This window comes from Lissotriton vulgaris, chromosome 4_1 (genome assembly GCF_964263255.1).
Source record: "Lissotriton vulgaris chromosome 4_1, aLisVul1.2, whole genome shotgun sequence".
Classification (NCBI taxonomy): Eukaryota; Metazoa; Chordata; class Amphibia; order Caudata; family Salamandridae; genus Lissotriton; species Lissotriton vulgaris.
Window position 1 is genome coordinate 2,119,470,894 of NC_141691.1, and position 20,041 is coordinate 2,119,490,934.

A 20,041-nucleotide genomic window follows, 5' to 3' on the forward strand; every position below is an offset into this window, starting at 1 on the left:
CTCGGAGATTTTTATTCTCCTATCTCTGCACTCCCTTGTGGAGTCCCACAAGGCTCCTCGCTAAGTCCTATGCTTTTCAACATCTATGTAGCGGACTTAGCAAGGATAATAAAGGCCTATGGGATACAGTTAACATCGTATGCAGATGATACCCAGCTGGTGCTGGGTATCCATAAGGATGGCCTTACTGTAGCAGCCAACTTCCAGAAAGCTATGCTTGAGGTCAGTACTTGGATGGCCTTGAATTGCCCCAGGCTCAACTCGGACAAGACCGAGATTATGACCTTTGGAAGACTCTCTCCTGAATGGTCTCTCGGTTGGTGGCCAGAAAAGCTTGGCCATCCACCTGTCCCAGTGGAAAAAGCCAGAAATCTGGGAGTGATTTTTGACAACAAGCTGGTTTTTGACCTCCACATTAATAAGGTTGTGTCATCTTCATTTTTCATTTTGAAAAAGATTAATAAGTTGCTACCTTGCCTCCCTCCGTCAGCTGGGAAGACCCTGGTTTCTACCTTAGTCTTCTCAAAAATAGATTATGGGAACGCTCTCTTCCTCCATACTCAGAAGCGTGTCATAAGGAAGCTGCAATCCATTCAGAACGCGGCTGCCAGGACTCTTCTCAACATCCCTCGCCGCAAATCTACCACTCTTGGTATTCGTCAGCTTCATTGGCTGAGAGTTGAGAGCCGCGTTAAATTCAAGGCCCTCTGTATTGCTTATAAAGCCATACATGGCATAGGACCCAGGTTCCTGATCGAAGCCTTTCAGCTGTATACTCCCAGAAGGCAATTAAGATCGGCCAATACCAGTCTCCTGCCGGTGCCACGTACAAGATCAGTCACCTGGGGCGACAGGCGTTTTCTCGTGGCCACTCCAAAACTTTGGAACCTCTTGCCAATTGCCATTAAAGCCGCTCCGAATCTGATTAGTTTTCGTAGGCTTTTGAAAACATGGTTGTTTAACCAGTGAGAAGACGGTAGGATGATGAACTTCAGTTGCTCCACAGCGCCGAGACACCCTCGGGTATTTGTCGCGCTATAAAAGTTGCGTAAATAAATAAATAAATAAAAACATACTACCCAAACAGAAGTCATCATCTTGAGTACATATGTCTCTATGAAGTGCTGCAAAACTAAACTTTTAAACGGAATACTACAGAGAACATCATTGATGGAAAATATTGAGTCATTGTTTCCGAAAGATGTTTGGTGAAACAAATGATAGGTCATTTGATTAATCACAGGAAGCTGGGTTTCGACACTGCTGATTAAAGGGAATTTTACTATTTAGCCCTTTTGCAAATGTTCAAACCATGGCATTCAGAACTGGAATTACTTGAAGATTTCCAGAGCTATGAAGATTCCTTTAATGCTTGTGAAGGTAGCATACAATTCAGTGCTTTTGCAAATTATGTGAAAATGTTGAACGATGAAATTCATTAAGAAGCTGCAATTGCAGCTGATATTGCTAGAGATAGTTCTCAAGACAGTCAAAGTTCTGTTGCGATGAGTCAAGATTCACTAGGCCAACCAATTGTTGAAAATGAAGCAGCAATCACCAAGAATGAGGTGGAAACAGCAATGCATCAAGCTCAAGAAGATGTAACGCAATTAGCAAACTTGGAAGAACAACTAGATGTTGAACAGACACAAATATATCACCAAGTCAGACAACAGATTGACCATGGATTACTTCATGAAAACAAAGAGTCATCATGCTCATCATTTCAACCTATCCGAATGTATGTGAGTGGACAAGCTGGAACAGGAAAACGTTTCTTAATTAAAGTAATTACAATTTATCTACAGAAAACAACTGAGTCACATTTGTCTTGTGTTGTCACTGCTCCAACTGGATTGGCAGCACACAACATTAAAGGAATTACTTTACATCGTTTACTAATTCTACTAGTAGAGCATGAAAACAAATTGGAATACCACAACCTATCTAGAGAAGCTTGTTGTGAAGTTTCAAGAGTTCTGAAGAAAATTAAATTTCTCATTACTGATGAGGTAAGCATGGTCTACAACTTAATGCTTGCTTTTGTGCATTTAAGAATGCAGCAAATTCTTAAAACAGAGTACGACATGTTATTTGTAGGAAAACACATCGTAGTTGTTGGAGAACTACTGCAACTGACTCATGTAAAAGGTCAACCAGTATTTAAGACACTTGCGCATTAAGACACCAGAAAGTCTGTGGGTAGAGTTGGAAATGTGAACATTTGGTCATATTTTGAATACAAAGAACTCATTACAAATATGCAACAGGCAAATTATGTTGACTATGGAACTATTTTCGAAGATATAAGAATTGGACAGCTGACAGAACATGGCAAAGAAGCTTTGCAGATTTGATTACTTTGCAAATTGTTTCCAATTACAAATGTAGTTCCTGAGAAAATATACAAGAACATTGCAGAAAACAAATCTGTTATCTACTTAATGCAAACACTGCGTGCGTGTTCTATATTCAACAAACAACTTTTGAAACTGGAAAATAAAGAAATAATAAAAATGGAAGCCATCAATAAAATAGAGCATGTAGGAATCACTATTATTTTATTTTATTATAAAATCCATATCTAAAACTGCTGGTTTAGAAAAGAATCTATATGCATGTAGAAACTGTCAAGTCATTTTAAGGCATAATTTGGACGTCGAAAAAGGTTTACTTAATGGAGCAATGGTCAAAGTGTGGATTTTGTTAATTATCAAAATAAAGATAGTTTTGAATTCTTAAAAATTAAATTTGATCAGATTGAAGAAGCTAAACAAATTGGTTGTTGTTCAGTTAGTTTTTTGCTTGTTAAAGATTTATATGTCCATAGAAAACAGTTTCCAGTTTCCCTGGCTTATGCGGTAACTATTCATAAATCTCAAGGTTTAAGTGCTGACAGTGCTTTGGTGTACATTGGAAATACTGTGTTTAAAGAGGGTATGGCATATGTTGCTTTTTCGCAAATAAGAACATTATCTGGTTTATTTTTGATTGATTTTGATGACACAAAGGTTACTGCAGATGGAAACTGTGTAAAAGAGTATAATAGGTTAAGAAGAACACATGCTCCCAATTTAAGTCAAAATCCTGTATTTGAAAAGCATGTGGTCGGTCAAAAAAGAAGGTATGAGAATATCTGTACTGAAGGTGTAGAGAAGGGAAAAAACAAGATAATGTTGTGATTGCAAGCAAAAAGAAAAAGGACGCTGTTGAAGAGATTGTTGGTTATCAGTTTGAAAATATTTCAGGTGTCAACTCCTATGCTAATGTAGCGGTCAATGTTGCTTCTTGAAGGTTTACAACGCAAATTATGAAGAATCGTGAAAAAAGATTGTGTTCCTTGTTGCATTCTGTTTATGAAAAATTGAGAACTAATACAAGTAAAATGCAAAGCATTTGTGATGTTCGTAATCTTTTGGATATATTTTCTGGTTTTACACAATTTACGCAAAATTTCAACAAGACACTCAGGAATTTCTAATGTATATGCTTACCGTATTGGAAAATGAAAGTGTAGAAATAGAAACTATTTTTGGCCTTTGTTATAAATTGGAACAGCATTGTGAAAATTGTATGTATTCATGTAGCACTAATGTAGACACTGAAATATTTCTATATTTGATATTACGGGACTGTAAATCAATGTATTTCAATAAATTAGTTAAAGCTGCAAATCAAAACATGAAGTGTAGCCAGTGCAAATCAGAATTGTCATCAACATTATTTTTATAAAGATATGGACAATATATAATTTTAATGATGCAACATTGTACAGCTGATGGAACAAAATTGGTCACTTTAATAAAACATTTTGTAGCTACTCAGCTATCAATATCAGGAAGGACTTTTGTAGCAGTAGCAATAATTTTCCATGGTGGTCCCTCTACAACATCTAGACATTACGCTGCCTATCTAAAATGTGAAAATGGCTGGACACTATGTAATGATGCTGAGTTGGTTTTTAACCAACGTTTACCTAGCAAATTACCAAATTCCTACCTAATATTTTTAAAGCCAAAGTTTTAGGAAGATAATTCAGCCTCTGAGGAATTTATTATTATGATTTAATAGGATTACCATTGGACAATTCACATAAAAAGGAGTGCAAAAATAGTATTTGGCCTCATGGAAAGCTATATGTTTGATTTATGGACTTTTTCTTGCATATTGTCTCAGTGTATATTTTTAAGAGACAACACCTACAGTGTTTCTAAAGGTAAGTTATAACATTTTCTTAGCAGTAAATATTTTATATATGTGTGATTTGTGTTAGCTGATATTTTACTGAAGATGGATTGTTGTTTTAAAAAAAAAAATCTTATTGATTGTTTTTTTTTGCCCGCTGTTATGTAGTGAGTACGAGTGAAATTCAATATATTCTGAGAACAGAGAACAGCAAAAAAGGCAAAGAAATACATTTTTTTATAAAATGTTAAAATTATGCTGTGTTGTTAAAAATGTATTATTACATGTTATAACTATTTTTTCTTTTCTTTTACGGATCCTAATTCTAAAATATGGAACTTACTCTATTTACATTATAAAAAACAAGTGAATACAATGTGTAGCGTTTTTAGTTGTATTACTGCTGAGGTAAGTTTAAGTAAGTCTTAAAATGCACAATGGCCTGTGTTTGCACACAGTTGAACAAAAGGAAGATGCATGGACTAGATTTGTGCCGGAGAATTCCATTGCAGAAAGGTTTCAAATAGGAGACAGCTTCAGAGCACCTGCCTGCAAGATACATGGTATAGTACACAATAGAGATATATGGTCGTCTTGTAGTTCCTGGTAACTTCATAATTATAAGAAATAATACTATTTAACTTAAATCACATCACTGAGTGCTTTTGCACATGTCACAGTAGGCCCCATCCCTTCTCTTCAGTCATATATAAATATGTGCTATAAGTTTCCTAAAACGTAAGTACTTATAAAGGTATCTTGTTCTCTGTTAGCAGTACAGAAATGTACTCCTATAATAAGAATTGGCAAAGCCATTAACTCTCTTTCTTATTTACAAGGTGAGGAAAAGGAAATCTGTATACCTTTTGTTTTCCATGTAAATATAAGCTCATCATACACACCACTTTGCGTTGAAAAGGCATTCTATAGGTTTTGCTGTGCGTGTTTGCACTAAACACTCATAGAACAAGACACATCTCCAGATTTATCAAAAATCATCAATCTGGACATGTGCGTGAATGCTGCACCATCCTTCAATTGGTGTAGCAAGGCACAACAAGGAGAACTGTTTTTATTTCTTCTCATTTTTTCTCTTTCAATATATGCGACAGTGCACAGCATATAATCATTTTTTTTATTTTTTATTTTTATTAAAGAACCAGTAACAGCATAAGACAATCGGAAATGATTTTAAACAGTGTATAAATGGGGAAAAATAAATACAGGTAGAAGAAAATAACAAAACAGTACATAATGCTTCGGGAATGGATACATTATACATACATTTAAGAACATTTAAGAACTGTAGGGCTGGATGAAAAAGCTAAGAGCAACTAAATGGCATGATTGGAATCAAAATAGAATCTTGTTACCCTCAGCCAATTCCACTTGGAATTATCCCGGCTTTCCAATTAGAAACGGCCCGCCAAATCGCCTCCCCTTGAAGCCTTGCTTTAAATCCTCTAGTAGCAAATGTAGCCGATTCATAGCTATAAACTGCTAAAAAGCGGGCTAGCCACATTTGAAAACTAGGTGGCGAAGCTTCTTTCCAATGGGCAGACAAAATTGATCTCAATACCGCTGTACCTATGAATAATAATCTTTCTTCAGATTTTGAAAGTTTTAAAGAATTGTCATAACCTAGGACAAATAAGGTATCAGACTCGGGGAGTTTATGAGAAAATATTTTCTCCCAGAAGGAAGCTATCATACTTTTTATGACAGTAAGTTTGGAACTATTGCTAAACATATGGATTAGAGTAGCGGGTCCTTGTGAACATCGCGGGCACCGATCACTCTCTCTTTTGCCCCACGCAAAGAGTTTGGCCGGGGTAAAATAGAGATCAAATACTGTTTTGAACAGTTAGGCTTTTAGGTTACTAGCCATCAACAATTTATGACTCATCTCCAGGACTCTGTCTATATCAATATCTGGATTATTAAGTTTCGCCACCCATTTAGTTTCCGTCTGTTCTATATCAACCTGTGTTTCAGTCAGAAGGGTGTCATAAAATGTACCTATCCTAGTATTTGATTTAACAAATGCGTCAATTATGTCAAATTTTGAAAGACACAATGAAGACCCTTTAGCTCTTAGTTTAGCATGTTGCTGTGCAAACTTCAGAAAGTCCCCATTACAAAGACCAAATTTTGACTTTAAATCAAAAAAGACAGTGTGTGATCCTTTTAGCAAAAACTTGTTAACCGTTTTAATACCCAGCCTTTCCCATATCTTTTCAGTTGATTCAAGACCGAGTGTAATAGTAGAGTGCCAGAAAGGTATGTAGCGATTGATTTTCCCAATATGCATGTGTTTGGCTACTTTATCCCCGATTTTCCAAGCACTATTTAGGATTTCTCCCTTGTTCTTCTTATAATAACTTGCCTCGGTCCTTCTTAGTAATAAACCTTTAGCATCTTGGCCAATTAGAAGCTCATAAATTGAGGGAATTAAGGTTGTATCAGTCCCGTGTTCTTCGATCGAATCTAACACCATAGGAGTTAGCTGTTTAAGAAAAGCTGCCCAGTGGTACAAAGTTATATTAGGTAGAGTAAGCCCAGCCTTTTCTAGTGGAAGAGACAGAAGAGAGTGTGATTGCCTAATCTTTCATTGCTGCCTAACAAATTTAGACATGAGGGCGTTGATCAGTGTGAGAATTTTAGGTTCAACAAATAAAGGAATGGCTCGAAATAGATATAGACATCTAGGCAGTACATTCATTTTCAAATAGTTGACCCTACCTATAATAGAGAGGTAGAGACCATTTACCCTATCCAGATCCATCTTTATCTTGTCCAGGAGCGGATCAATGTTTTGTTTCACTACAATCTTAGTGTTAGAGCAGATGATTACTTCAAGATAAGTAGCTGTCTTGGCTCTTCTTTGATCTGGGCAGACGGTATTATCAGTACATAAGATAACAGTCTTTCCTTTATTAAGAGAATACCCGAGCAATTACCATATTCTAAGGCCACTCGCTCAATTTCCTGGATTGCCTCGATCGGGTCCCGTGTTAAAACTGCTATGTCATTGGCGTAAGCTAACACTTTTGTTTCAAATTGATTACAGAGTACTGGTTTAATACCATTGCTTTCCAGAAATTTAAGAATTAAGGGTTTGATATAGAGAGCGAAAAGAAGGGGCGAACAGGGACACCCCTGCCTTGTGCATCTTGCAATATTAATATAACCAGACTCTGAACCTAACATTAGAAGTTTTGCTTTGGGACCTAGATACATTGATTTAATGGATTTCAAAAATTTAGGGCCGAAATTGGTGCGTGCCATGGCAACCCACAAAAAGTTCCATGAAACACGATCAAAGGCTTTCTCAGCGTCAAGTAGGATTATTGACATCTGGCCCCCCGTGATAGACATGGCATCAAATAGGGCAATAGCCCGACGGGTATGGTCTGTAGTCCCCTTGCCCGGGACAAAGCCATGCTGCCACGGAGAGACCAGATGCCCTATGACTCCACTGAGTCTGGTAGCCATCACCTTTGTGTATAATTTGGAATCCAAATTAATCAAAGATATTGGGCGATAGGATGTTAATTGCTCGGGTGGTTTTCCCTTCTTTGGGTATACAATAATGCTAGCCTCATCCCAGGAGTATGGAGGAACAACATTAAACTGAACCCCCAGAAATAATTAATATAGGAGGGAACATCATTGTTGACTAAGAATTTTATAGATCGGCAATCTATCCGGGCCTGCTGCTTTGCCAGATGTTAAAAGCGATAAAGCAGACTCTAACTCAGCCAACGTGATCTCACCTTCTAACTGTTCTATAGATATATCATCTAATAAGTTAATAGCCTCCGAGGTATTGAGGAAGTTCACCAGAAAGTAATCGATATCTTTTTCGGTGGTAACAGCTTCGTCAGAATACAACCTCTGATAGTATTTTTGGAATTGAAGGATGATATCAGCTGATGGCGAATAGGTCTGCCAATCATCTATAATTGTAGAGATGTTATTTATTACGTTTGTTTTGACGTGTTCGAAGTGCAAGCTGCTTGCCCACCTTTTCACCACTTTCATAAACCTTCCTTCTATGAGCTTTATAGGTTTGGGCAACTTTCTGGCTAAGATTAGTATTAAGCTCAGCTTTTAGAACCGCTACCTCGAGCATCTGGCTGCTAGCATCTCTACCCTTAGCAATTAAGGAAGTATGGTCTAATTCATCTTTAGCCAGTGCTGACACCTTTGATTCGTGCTCTATTCTTGATTTAGTTCTGGTGAAATACTGAAAGCTAGTTATCTCCCCCCTTAAAGCGGATTTGTATGAGTCCCACACTGTATTTCTGAGGCGCTAAAATGGTTTATGTTAAAGAACTCTTCTGTCCAGATTTTATTATGAGTAATGAACTCGTGATTGGACAAGAGTTTCCTATCGAATGACCAGGACCGTCATTGAGTGTATTGTGAATTGACTGTGATCCTAAGTATGAGTGCATTATGATCGGAGATTATTCTTGGGGGTTTGTTAATTGTCGCTTGTGGTGCTAGGTCTCCGTAGACAAATATGTTATCAATCCAAACTTGTTTTTGGTGAGGATGTGAAAAATAAGTATATCCTGAGTCGTGAGCATTGTTTTGTAGCCAGACATCAATTAATCCATAGCCTCCCAAAAGTCTTTTAACAGCCTGATACACCCTGGGTTTACAACCATGATATTTTTGTTTGGAGGTAGTATTGGACAATAGCGGTATAAGTGAGATGTTAAAATCACCACACAAAACTAGTGGGCCCTGCCAAGTGGCCAGTTCAGCTTCAAGTACCTCAAAGATAGTTGGATCATCATGGTTTGAACCATAAATAGTGCAGATAGTAATTCCACAAGCAAGTTTAACAATAGCCCATCTACCCTGAGGTTCTGAGAGATGACGTAGTCCTAGCCCAAGGCTTGTTTTGGCTAAAACTGCCACACCCCTTATATTCGAAGATTGTGTAGAGGCTATCAATAAATTATACCCCTTCAAGTTCAACCATGATTTCTTAACCCATGGAACATGAGTTTCCTGAAGACAAAGTATATCAACATGATTTAGTTTCAATAACTCAGCCAGTCGTCTTCGTTTATCCCCAGATAACAGCCCTCCAACATTCCAAGTTTGAACACTTCATCTACCCATTTCTGATAGGAAAAGATAGTAAGATCACTTTAAGCAAATACAAATTTGATTTGGGACATTGCTCTAGCTCCAGTTCTTTTCCATTTAACTTCCCCTTGCTTAAGCCTCTAGCTGATAAACATGGTTCCTTTTTTAGTGTTTTCACCCCCACTGCCCACCCCCTCCTCCTTCCCTGCATCCCTCCCCACCCTGCCCTCACACACCCCCTTGAAACCCCCCAAACAGTAGGCAATCAGACTCAACCAGAGTCTGGGTGATGCAGTTGCAGCACAACATCTAAGCTACCACCTTTTAATTTACCAAAATAATAAATGAAAACCCAGAAAACGGGAAAAAAAGGAAACCCATAATACCACCAATACTAAGAACAAACAATTAAGTGTTGAATGACACCGTTAAATTGTATCAATGCCTCCCTTCATATCAGAATCATACCCTGATTACATGTGTGTCTTAATCAAAAGTTGATACAATCCAAACCAAATAATCAAACGGAAGATCATTATCTAAATAAAACATAGATAAACAGGCGTCCATGAAGTCATTTCTAAGACAGTTCATCAAGGTATGCTTTTGCTTTGATTTCGGAATGAAAGAATTTTGTGAGGCCACCATATACAATTTTAAGCTTCGCAGGGTTGTTCAAGTATGCTTGGGCACCTTTATCTTGGAATGGTTTAATCAGAGAGCGAAGCCGCCAGCGTCTCTCCACAGTAACGTGGCAAAAGTCCGGTCTTGTAAAATAAGAGAGCTCTTTGTATACCACCTTATGATCTGGTCTCGCTTTGTCCGCCACCGTGTGCCTTAACAAGAAATGTCTGAAATATACTAAGATAGCTCGGCGATAGACCCCGGGTTTAGAAGGCAGGTTAAAAGGCATCTGGTGGGCTCATTGGATTTCAGCTTCTAAGTTCCAGTTTTTAAGATCAAGCATAGACTCTCTGAATAATTTTACTACAAAAACTCGAGTATCGCCCCCTCCATTTTCTCCGGGATACCCAGAATACGCAAGTTATTGCGATGTTGTCAATTTTCGAGCTTCCATTTAATGTCTGTGAGTTCAGCTTCCTGAAGTTTAATTCGCTCAGCGTTAAGAGCGGCCTCTTTCTCGTTCGTCATAACCCTGGCTTCCATCTCTGTGACTCTTTCCCCTATCAGGTTGCAAGACTTGGAGAGTTTCCTGACAACTCCTTGCATTTTACGCAGTGCAGCCCGGGATCTCTTACTGTCCAGAGCTGTCTCTTCCCTATGAGCTGCAATAGCCTGCAAGATAGTTTCTACGGCTGAGTGTGAAATCTCCGAGGTAGCTGAGTTTGTAGGGGCCCCCCCAATTGTAACACCGAATTAGAAACTGAGTGGTTATCGACCAAACCACCCTGCTTAAGTCTGGTTGTCGGTTTGGATTTGGCTCTGACTGTGTAAACATGCAAATTCTCCTCCTCAAAGCTACCCTCAGAAGAGCTGAGCAGTGGTTCTGATTCAGAATCTCCATTTTCCGAACCTTCTATAGAGTCACCTTCATCCGACCACTCATCCACAGCATTAATTCCATTCTCGTCAGAAAAGGAATAGAATTCACTTGGTTCTTTATCTTTCTCCTTTAGCAGATGAGCCTTTAAAGAGTTTTCCCCCGACATGATTTGATCTAACACTTGATTCCCAACCAACAAGCCAGAATTGTCAATGGGCTGGAGGGGGGGGTGAGTTTTGAAGCCCAGCGGATATGGCTGGTAATGATACAGTCAGAAGCCCAGTGGGTAACACCTGTGTTAAATAGTTTACCCCAAGCGGAGTTAATTCGCCTTATACCCCCAATACATTTTCCCCTGCCCCTGAAAACGACATGCAGCGTCCTTCCAGCTCTTTGACCCGACCAACATCATTCACCAAGGCCCCATCAGGTGTAACAGGAAGGGGAGTATAAACAGATTGAGATTGAGGAACCTCAGCCGCATCAATATTACTTAAAGTTACTGTGAGCATGGGGGGGGGGGCTGTCCTGGAGCAGTGGTAGCAGACGTAGAAGTAGAGGTAACTCCAGCCAAAGAGATCATTGTGGTGTTTAGAGGTTGTTCAGGCTCCGCAGTTGAAATGGAACTCCCGGAAATACAAATATTTGCATCCGGACTGTGAATTATTTCCTCACTAGCAGAATTATTCAGTGTACCTTGGTTAGTTTCTTTTACCAGATTATTCTGCAGTCCGCTCTGCAATCCTTTTTTAAGAAACAAGTCCAGTACTGTACCCCCGGTTGAACTCAGTTTTCTTCTAGCAGTGTGGGCGTCCTGTCTTGAAGATTGCTCAGAGGAGGCTTGTTTTTTCCTAGCATTAGATCTTCCTGAATTGGTAAGGGTGTAGCCTCCTTCCTCATCGTCCAACAACTCCTCATGCTGCTGTCGTTCCGCCTCTTTTCGAAGAATTCTGGCAGCCTTCGCTATATGCGCTCTGGACGCCACAGCTGAGGCAGCGGTCTTCGATGGCATAGTTTTAACCGGGTCTAGTGGCTCTTTAATACACACACGAGCAGGAAGATTGAAACTGTAGCACTGCACTCCCATCAATCAATCGGTGGAACTAGTGTAGTTGTGAAAGTAAGGCAGCGGCCGCGGCGACTGAGGTTTCTGCGGCGGTGGCGAATGTGGGTGGACTCCTTTCTGCAGAGCTGGATCCTGATCTCTGGCTGGAGCAGACGCCGCAACAGAGGGAAGCCGATAGGTTGAAGCACCGCAGAGCCAGGAGAGCGGCTCTCCCGTAAAGCTATGGGAGTAAGGGAGTTGGAGCTAATCGCTGAATTTGAAAAGCAACATGCAGGGTTTTTCGATCACCTTGATTTTGTATAAACTGGGTAGTCATAGAGTTAGGTTCGACCCTGCAGGAGCAAGGCGTAGCGGGACTTTAATTCTCCTTCTTTCACATTTCCTTGGAGCGCGGAGCGGAGCTCAGGCGTGGTGGTGCTTCGGGGTCTACAGACAGACCGCCATCTTGCCTCCAGCGACCGCCATCTTCGCACAGCATATATTCAAGGAGAAAAATACCTTTACTGATTTTGTGCAGGAAGGAGAACCTTCCTGCACGAAAACAGGAAGGTGTACCTTCCTGCACAAAAACAATCTCCCCATGACATGGGCATCCTTGCACCATGGTGCAAGGGTGCCTGTGTCACCACATGGCTGCAGTTTAAGCAGCTGTGCAGAGGAAAGCACAGACTTGCAACATATTTATGTACATATGTTGCATCCCTGTGCTTCAAACGTACCACAGCATGCTGTAGCTAAATACTTTACAGTGTTGTGCTGTAGCACTTCCTTATGGTTCTGTACTTATGCATTCACCACAGACCACAAATGCATTTAGTCAATTATGCACTACACATATATTCATCTAAACTTTCACACACTAGGATACAATGTTATCTCTTTTTTTTTTAACCAGAGTAGGTAGTTCTGAAAAATAACTTTTTTTTTAAATTTATTTATTTTTCAAAATTGAAAACAACTAAACAAGACAAACAGAACAATGAACTTAAGGGCAAATAAAACGTCTAACATTGTTGGTTATCCATAGCCCTGCAAACCAAATAAACTGATTGCTCCCCATAGCAAAGCAACCTATTGCATTTTATGCAATTATTTTTTGCATTAGCCAGTTGGGGCCGGATGTCCAAAGTAAATGTTGAAGTGGATGCCCCAGAAGTGGTTGCAATTTGCGGTGCTGGTGGTCCACTCTGTTTTAGTCTTTTGCATTTCTCTCTTGCCAGATTGACAGTGTTGTGTAGTTCCTATATTCCCAATAGGCTCTGCCTGGAATAGTATATCCTATAGATGACGTAGGATTGAGGTCGACTAAGTCTTTATCGAATATAGTACAATTAATAGTGAGGCCATCTAGCTCAGAGGTCACTATAAAGGTTCTCAAATTCACAAGAAGGGATTCGTTTCTGACAACTGCATGAACATGACAACTTTGTTTCACAAGAGAAAGAAATATATCTCCAGAGTCGCAGAAAAAATAGATACGTTTTTCACTCAGTCAATTGTGCCTGCTTTGTTTCTACAGAGTTGTAGAAAAATAGAGAGATGGGCGTTTTCAATAAAGGTTTATTGCACAGTCTTCTTTCTCATACAAGAGAAGTGAACTGCTACAATCGTTATGCAGGTTGCAAAGCATAATACACACAGCATAAACAGTAATATGAAATATTATTGTAAGAGTATTGTATGATTTCTAAACCATATAAAATAACATACATAAATACATAGGCTACAATATTCAACTGGTGTTTCTAAAATACGCCTACCCCAATGTACCCAAACTAAGTCTAGTACGCGGGAAGAAGTAAGTATTTGTAAAGCATAGGTTTAGTTTTCTTTTCCAAGAATCTATCCAAGATTTCTCTTAGGGTCTAATCAGCTCCATAACTTAGTTCAGAATGAAGGAGGTCTGGTATCTCTTTGTCTCAGACTTGATTTCCCAACACCCCGCAAGGGGAGCTTGGACGTGCTGCCTCTGGTTTCTCAGCAGGATAAAGACAGTCTCTGATCAATCAATCAATCAATCACTGCATTTCTAAAGCGCGCTACATACCCGTGAGGGTCTCAAGGTGCTGGGGCGGGGGGGGGGTGCTACTGGTCGAAGAGCCGGGTCTTGAGAAGTCTTCTGAAGGCCAGCAGGTCCTGAGTCTGTCGTGGGCTGGTAGGGAGAGTGTTCCAGGTCTTCGTGGTGAGGTAGGAGAAGGATCAGTGCAAAAGCTGAAAGGTCGGCTTCCTTCGACACTTGCTGTAGCGAGCTGTGTCGGGCAAGTAGATAGTCAAACTGCTCCAAACCACTCTGTGTTTGCTACAGCAAGTGAAGGAATATTTAAACCTTCAAGGTGCCTAGTTTGACATAAAGTCGGGCATAATGATGTAAGCAAAGAACCCCAAGGGAATGGCAGTTCTTTAAAAACTCCATGAGTTCTTTGACAAATCAATATTCAAGCAAGGGGAGGTCCCCGACTGCTTTAAGCTGATTTTCCAAGAAATCGTTGTGGCATTTCAGAACTGGTGGACGTAGCCATGCCTGTATTTGGACTGCAAGGGTTATGTCTAAATAAGGGTATGATTTCTATGCCGATATTAGGGCAATGTGAATTGTACCTACATAAGGGCATGAATCGGGAAAATTTCACTCAGGTCCTAAAATGCAAAACAACACCCACTCCACTTTATTATTTTCGACATTACTAAAATTCTAAAGTAAAAACATATGTAAAGCATGATGTGCTAATAACTCATCCAAAATACATAAAATTGCATTTGAAATGGTTGTACATGAAAATCAGCAATTGTGCTGTATGCATTGTAAAAGTAATAGTTTCATTAAAAGCATATATTATGACATTGAAAATGCTATCCGAATGAACAATGAACATACATTTATGAAAATGGCTCTAAAGTACAAAAGAAGAAGTCGAGACCATTTCAAGGCAGATTTAAAAAAAACTGTATGAATGTGAACAAAGTCTAATATTGTAATTTGGAAGTTTATAACAGAATTCTTAATCTCTAAGAATAGTTCAACTTTAAACAGAATTCTTTGTGCCCAAAATAAAGTATCACATTTTGGAGAAAAGTCAAATCGTAGAAAAATAGAGTTCCAAAGTTAGAAGTTTTGTTTTGAAAAGCGAAAGTCGACTACAGAGTTCCATGAAACACTGTGTGCTAATTTAAAAAGTCAGTCTCATTGTTTCGAGAAAACATCAAATCTTCTAAGCTGTTAAAGAATGTGTCTACTACTGTAGGTGTAAGTTGGACTACTTCATAAAGCAGATCAATCGTATATGGATGAGAAGTATCGCTGTCAGCGTCAGCCGCATTAGCAATGTTCGGAGGAGATGGAGATGGTACCTGTAGTTCCACGTATCTCACCGTCAGCAGTTTGCGTCTGTGAGACCTCAATGAATACCGTCATCAGGATTGGTAGCCGCTGAGGACAACACAGTGCATGAGCCGTTACTGGTCAAAGCAAAGTATCATCTTCCGTTGGCATGACTGATGGGAGTGTCAGACAGATATCTAGCATGCATTCTTCTCCACATAGCAGGTATCGTAGAATAGGTAAAATGCAATCTTGCCAGATTGGTCTGAATGATGGAGACCATGTGGTATTCAGATCTCTTAAACGAGCCAAGCGAAAAAATTTAGATCATGCGCTCACAACACTTCATCGCCAGAAGAGTGTTTTCCAATATGATCTGGCCATTGCTGGTGAGTTGGCTTGCCATATCGGAGCAAAAGGAAAAAAATAGTATCCCTGCTACTAGTCCCAAAATGAGAGGCAGTCCGCCAAACACAGAGTGCACGAAGTTCAGAAATATGCCGAGGACTGCTTCAAAGGGTGCTAACAGTCCCAAAAAACTGTCTTAAATACATGTACAATACCACTCGTATCAGACATGTTTAAGAAATGACCTAACATTTTTACGAAATGTATAGGGCAGTTTGTGGATAAAAGGGCATGTATCTCTGCAGAAGACCTGTCAACTTGCAGTTCATACGTCTCTTTGGACGAGGTTAGTGGCACGTTTTTTTGTAAAAGAATGGCTTTAATTCTGCTTAAAGTATCAATTCATATAGAAGAGATGTTCAGTGAAGGCCATAACAGCAACTCCACGCCTGTCTTGCTTTTAGGAAACAGTACTTGCATACAACAAGTGACACTGACTGACGCGGTTACGAGATAGACTATTCCTGGCAACATGTCACAGTAGCTGTGATCATTCAATATAATGTAGCTTCCATTCAAGAGCTGCCTAAAAATTAGATCTATCACTCCAGCTGGAGAACCTTGCAGGTGGCAGGATAAGTTGGTTGAAGAACCGTCACAGGCTCTGTGTAAGTTAATACCCTGACATAAAAGTGTACAGCTTAGTGCGCTTTTGCAGTTCGTACCACTAAGAAATACTTCTTTTCCCCCACTCCAACATTTGTGTGTATATGGTAATTCTCAGGTAGACTTGATGTGTTCTTTGCCCAACCTTTCATATACGCCTGCTGGTATATGTTTCAAACAATACTGAAAATGGAAAATCGTCCCCGACAGAGTGATTGAACCATGTATTATATATTCTGTTGCTGGTTTCTCAGAAACAGTTAATTGGTAATCTTTCCAGTTTTTCAATGCTCAGCACTGTATAGTCCGCTCCTCTTTGTGCCAAAGTGATTTGTTTATTTGTCAGGTTAAATGCAGAAAACAATGACGTGGTGTTGAATAGACACCAAGGCACATATCCAGAACGTAGATTTTGCAACGTCCAGCCTAAAAGCATTATAGAACACAATTGTGACTGTCCATGTTGTAACATGAGCAAGTCCTGTTCCATTATGGCTATGGCAGAGGATACCATGCTATCCAAAAAATAAATTCAGGATGACAGAGTCGTTAACCCATTGTCAACTACAGAGAGAGATTTCTCTAAATTAATACAATCAATTTTTCATATTCGTTCTGAAGTCTCTGCTTGTGTCGCTTTCCAAGCTTCATTATAAATGGCATAAATACCAGCTTATATAAAACGTTTATGTCACGGTTTTGCTGGTCCTTGTGACCAGTCCCTTAAATCAACGCCATCTTTCAGTAAAGATAAGCATTGTTTTACCTCTGTTAGTCTGAACTTTTGTAGCCACTCAAGGGATAGTTTTCCTACACTGTATGATGTTATTATTCATGGATGTTGTCTCTGGACATATCTGGGATCTGGCATAGTGAATGTAAACCCTTGTGTCTTGTTTAGGAATCTATATTGACAGTTGTTTGTGTCTGTGGACCAGATTAACCATTTTTTCCAATCAGGATTAGTTCTGTTTTTAAGTAAAATTGTTTTTACCTCGACCACCCTCTCTGAAGTGTTCTTACTATCAGGTGTAGGTATAGGTATGGGCGGTTTGTTTAAATCTTTTATCTTAGCTAAGCCAAGACGAGATGTCTTTTGAACGGTGTCATTCAAAAACATTATTTTTTCTGGGATGATGCAGCTCTAAATAAAGTTTCTAATCCCTGAACTTGCCAGTCTTTTGTGCCCCCAACAGTTTTTAACTCAATGTTGTCTTTCCAAAAGTCAAATCCTAAAGTAGACAATTGAGCATAAAAGGCCACAGAATACAGTTGCTTAGTATTAGTCAACATACATTTCATTCCTGTCCTAGAACAATTATAAAGTAAAATGTTTCTGGATTTGAAACATTAAAACCTGAGAAGTATGGACATTTTTCATAGAATGTTTTTGAGATAGCTTTTGGTGGTGCTGGACAATGTTCCCATTGATTATAAGTATAAACATTTCTAGGGCTTGCCGATTTGTGCAAGTAATGATGATCATAGTGATTATAACAATACATTTGTTCATAATCCAATGAACCTTCTAAGTATTCATGTTTTGTACATTTTGCAGCAATCTCTAAGCATGACATCATATTATTAACAATCTCAAAGTCCCACTCATCAGAAAATTTGCTGGGTGAAACAAAGTCACTTGAGGAAACCTTGAATCTTAAACAGCTCTGCAGGACTGAAAATGTCATAATCAGTTCTGTCCCAGGCTATACCACCAGGTATAGGAACGGCTGTGATGTACACTGAAGACAAGTCTCTTTGGTCACAAAGAGATGATTTGTGTGGCTTCAGGAGCAAGTTGATGTTCTTACTTGCTGTGTCCATTTTAGTATATCTTCCATTTATCAGCATTCCCAAGTTAAATACAAGAGTCACCCAAAGTAGGAGACAAAATATGACTAGCACAATCCAAATTTCAACCCATGGTGATACCAGATACGTTTTTTCAAGTTGATAAATAAGTTCCGTTAAACGTTTTATTTGTTGACGTCATTTCAGGCTCACTGCGATCCTCGGAAAACGTATCAAAGTTAATGAAATAGCCAGATGCAGTTCTGTCATTTGTTGGTATTGCATCAGGATTATTTGAAATCACTGGAGTTACCCGGATCTTTTGTCATATTAGTGTACTTATATGTTACATCATTGTAGACAGGTGATTCTTGATGAACTGTTATTTGGGTTTCAAGAGGCACAAGTTCCATAGCTTTATTGAATAGTCCTTCTTTTCTCACTGAAGATTCTTCAAAGGTATTGAGTCTCTCAGCTTGAACCTCTTGGATTGTAGCCAGATTTGGCTGTCTGCTACTTCTTTGGTGTCCACTCGGCCTACTACTTATGATTGGCCACATTATGTGGTTTTACCAGGTCGATACATACAAACCTGTTCTCCTTTCTTCCAACAAGGGGCGGCAGAAGCACTGTTCTTGATCCGTCGAGTGCTATGACAGGTACTGGTTGTCTGTAAGAAGGCCCAAATTCCTTCTTGTCCGTGATCTTTTCTCTGACTAGATCCCCAATCTCTGGAATCCAGGCAGGCCTTGCTGGGACAGGGGGTTTTTCTTCAGTGGTCGTTGGCTTCTGTAAAGTGTTGCTTACACTTCTTCTTCTTTCATTTAAGTCCTGCAAAATAGCCAAACGATCTTTGATGTCAAAAGGTTTTTGTTCTACCACTGAAGTGTGACGATCAAGGTCTTTGACAATCATTCTAGTACCAAAAAGGATTTCACATGGAGTGAACTTCTTGGCAGATCGTTTAGACTACGTTGGACACTTACTAGATGTTTGACCCACCCGTCACTCGAGCCTCATACCCTAGCTGTTATAGATTGCTTCCTGTCCTGTTTTTTTCTCTCCACTACCGCATTTCCCTTAAATGCAGGACCATGGTCAGAATGTAGCGTGCCAACTGCGTATGTGCCGATAAAGACTCGCAAATCTTTTATAACAGTTCGGGCGTCAGCCGAGCGCTGAGGGCACATCCAAATGAATCTTGAACATTAATCCACTGCGACCATGAAATATTTATAGTTGCCATCCCTCTGTAAGGGACCACAGTGGTCCAGGTAAACACGAGCTAATTGTTTATCTGAAATTAAAAGAGGCGTCTGCGCAGGATGTTTCACTGTTGAAACCTTCATCTTTTGGCAGATTTCACATTCTAGAACATAGTTTTTAGTTTGTTTCCTCAGGTGTGGCCACAAGTATCTCTGATTTAATAAAGATACTGTGGTACAAACACCTGCATGATCAGAGGCAAGCCCTTCATGTGCTGCTAAGATCAGTCCTAATGTATGTTCCATGTTTGGAATTACTCTATCCCCCACTCCAGGGATTTGATCAAAAAGAACATTATTTGCGGCAGTTATATACGAGTATTTGAGTGGAAAGCCTTTTGGTAATGTTTTACAGCTATCTTTTGTTGACGCGGTGACAAGTAGCATTATTTCACTGTCTATTTTCATTTTTGAACAAGTGATTTCAGCTACGGAAGCTGTTTGCCCAGCTGCCTTCATCTGCCAATGAATTCCCTGCAGCATGAACGCATCACGCTGATGACTCAGTATATGGATCACGTGAATCTTTTGTAGTTCTTTCTGTAATTGAACTATTTGTTCCCAAAAGCAATTTATGCTTCATTGTGCGATCTTTTGCAACTCTGAAACCATTTTGAATTTAGTTCTGCAAGCATTCATTGTAAGATTGAACGCAGTAATAAGAATCGCACACTATGAGTGTGGGGAATTCGCGATTGGTATTGTCAAATGCCATCTTGAATGCCTGTAGTTCAGCTCGCTGAGCTGTACAAACTCTGAGAGATTGCATTTTTGTGACCATAGGTCGGAAT